This window comes from Schistocerca piceifrons, unplaced genomic scaffold (genome assembly GCF_021461385.2).
Source record: "Schistocerca piceifrons isolate TAMUIC-IGC-003096 unplaced genomic scaffold, iqSchPice1.1 HiC_scaffold_654, whole genome shotgun sequence".
NCBI lineage: Eukaryota > Metazoa > Arthropoda > Insecta > Orthoptera > Acrididae > Schistocerca > Schistocerca piceifrons.
The window spans coordinates 90001-92500 of NW_025728899.1; the positions used below are offsets into that span (position 1 = coordinate 90001).

The 2500-nt window shown below is 57.0% G+C and overlaps 1 non-coding gene across 1 annotated transcript in view; it reads right to left on the bottom strand.

Moving 5' to 3' along the window:
- LOC124765311 overlaps positions 1-210 on the bottom strand; it is a 1909-nt gene extending 1699 nt beyond the window's left edge. The window contains exon 1 of the ribosomal RNA XR_007012870.1: positions 1-210. This exon is cut by the window's left edge and continues 1699 nt beyond it. This is a non-coding gene — a ribosomal RNA (small subunit ribosomal RNA).
- Positions 211-2500: the final 2290 nt, after the last annotated feature.

A 2500-nucleotide genomic window follows, 5' to 3' on the forward strand; every position in this document is an offset into this window, starting at 1 on the left:
AAAGCGTCCCTTCCATCTCTGGTCGGGACTCTGTTTGCATGTATTAGCTCTAGAATTACCACAGTTATCCAAGTAACGTGGGTACGATCTAAGGAACCATAACTGATTTAATGAGCCATTCGCGGTTTCACCTTAATGCGGCTTGTACTGAGACATGCATGGCTTAATCTTTGAGACAAGCATATGACTACTGGCAGGATCAACCAGGGAGCTGCGTCAACTAGAGCTGAGCAGCCGGCCGCCCGGGAGTGTGTCCCGGGGGCCCGCGCGAACACGCAAGCGTCCGCTCAATCATTCTGCAAACAGGAGGAGGCTGAGCTCCCCTGCACAATACACCTCGAAACCCTCTCAGGTCCCGGCGGCGCGCAGCGCCGTCCCAAGTACTTGGTCGGGTTCGAGAGAGGCGCAATCGCCCGGAGTTAGGCGAGTAGACGCTTTCGGTGCGACCACCCGTGCTCCCAACTGAGCTTGCCGCTGCCGACAGAGGCCCGGGAGCGTGCTGTCGTGGCATTGCCGGCGGGAGACAACACGCGCCACCTACGGTGACCGGCAGCTCCAACGCCAGCGCCACAGAAGGACAAAAGCCCCACTTGGGTGCCGAAGCGAACTCTCCCAGCACAGCGCACGCGCCAACACATCCGCACAGCTGCGATACAAACCACCAGCGAGAACCGCTGGGGCGACCGAGCAGCAGACGGCGTCGCGGCGCCGAGCGCCGGGCGGCAGCGCATCCTCAACGCACACAGTCCTCAATCGGACCAGCACACTGAAGATGTCCACCGCGCTTCGCACCGGGCCCGCGAGGACCTACTTTGGCCGCACGGCGCCGCGCGCAGGGTGCGCCGGCGCGCAGCTGCGACGCCTGCCGCGTCCGTCGGCCGGCGCGCCTGCCACTGGCCGCCCCCACCAGCCGGCTGTAGCGCGTGCGCCCACGCACCGCGCGGCCAGCACGCCGGGAGGCGCCCCCTCACCGGCCGGGGACGGTCCCACCCAGCCACCGCCGCGTATCGCTTCACACCCAGATGCCGTTCAGTTTCGTCGGCATGGTGGGTATCGCTGGAACAACCGGTTAGTACCTCAACCTATCGTCGCCATCACCGATTCACCCCTAGCGAGAACAACCGCACCACAACAGGTTACCATTTGTTCATTTGCGTAACTTCACCAGAAAACGCAGGCGTCCATCGCCATTTGCAACTTCCACGATTATTGCATGCCTGTGTCAGGTGTCACGCCACACTACGTCTGCCCACATACACGCAACAAAATGTGCACGCCTAGACAATACGTGGAAGGTGGCCCCCGTACGTATGCGATGTCCATTGCTCGAACGACTGTCAACCGGCCTCTGTAGCATGTCGCAGATATGGAACGCGGTGCACCATGCCATCACGGTGTGTGAGGAGAGACGACTAGGTCCGAATACATCAACAGACAGCTCATGCTGATCGCCATCCACGGCGTCCGTTCCTCCCACACGTCTCTATGGCGTACCACACTGCAATCCAGCTCTCATAGGGAGACGACACGTAGCTGCGTGCACAATATTTGCACTGTATGGTCCGCCGTTTTTGGGCGCAGTCGTTGTACGGTCACACATGTGCCACGATGTATCATTCAGTACATAAGGACGAATGTGCAGTACAGATTGTGGTTTACGCGTACGACATTAGCGGACAGTTGACACAGGCCGCACCACAACGTAGCCTGAGTACGTCGCATGCGGAGGGCATTGAACATGCAAAGTTCTCACCAACCAGCTTGCGAAGGCAGGGGGCAAGGTGGGGACGTGGGGAGGGGCGGCATGTACGTCCTGCTGCCATCCACATTACAGTGTACAGCAGGAGCATGTGGAAAGTGAGCAAGACTTGCAAGGTGTTTAACATGAAGCGATACACAGGGGAGCGGGGAGTGCGAGTAGCGAACTATATTGCGAGGGTTGCGGGTGGGCAACACTACACTAATTGAACGAGTCGTATAACAATTACAGAGCAGGTTTAGGCGACAACGTGGGTTACGTTAGGCGACAACGTGGGTTAGGTTAAGGCACGACGTGGGTTAGGTTAAGGCACGACGTGGGTTAGGTTAAGGCACGACGTGGGTTAGGTTAAGGCACGACGTGGGTTAGGTTAAGGCACGACGTGGGTTAGGTTAAGGCACAACATGGGTTAGGTTAAGGCACAACATGGGTTAGGTTAAGGCACAACATGGGTTAGGTTAAGGCACAACATGGGTTAGGTTAAGGCACAACATGGGTTAGGTTAAGGCACAACATGGGTTAGGTTAAGGCACAACATGGGTTAGGTTAAGGCACAACATGGGTTAGGTTAAGGCACAACATGGGTTAGGTTAAGGCACAACATGGGTTAGGTTAAGGCACAACATGGGTTAGGTTAAGGCACAACATGGGTTAGGTTAAGGCACAACATGGGTTAGGTTAAGGCACAACATGGGTTAGGTTAAGGCACAACATGGGTTAGGTTAAGGCACAACATGGGTT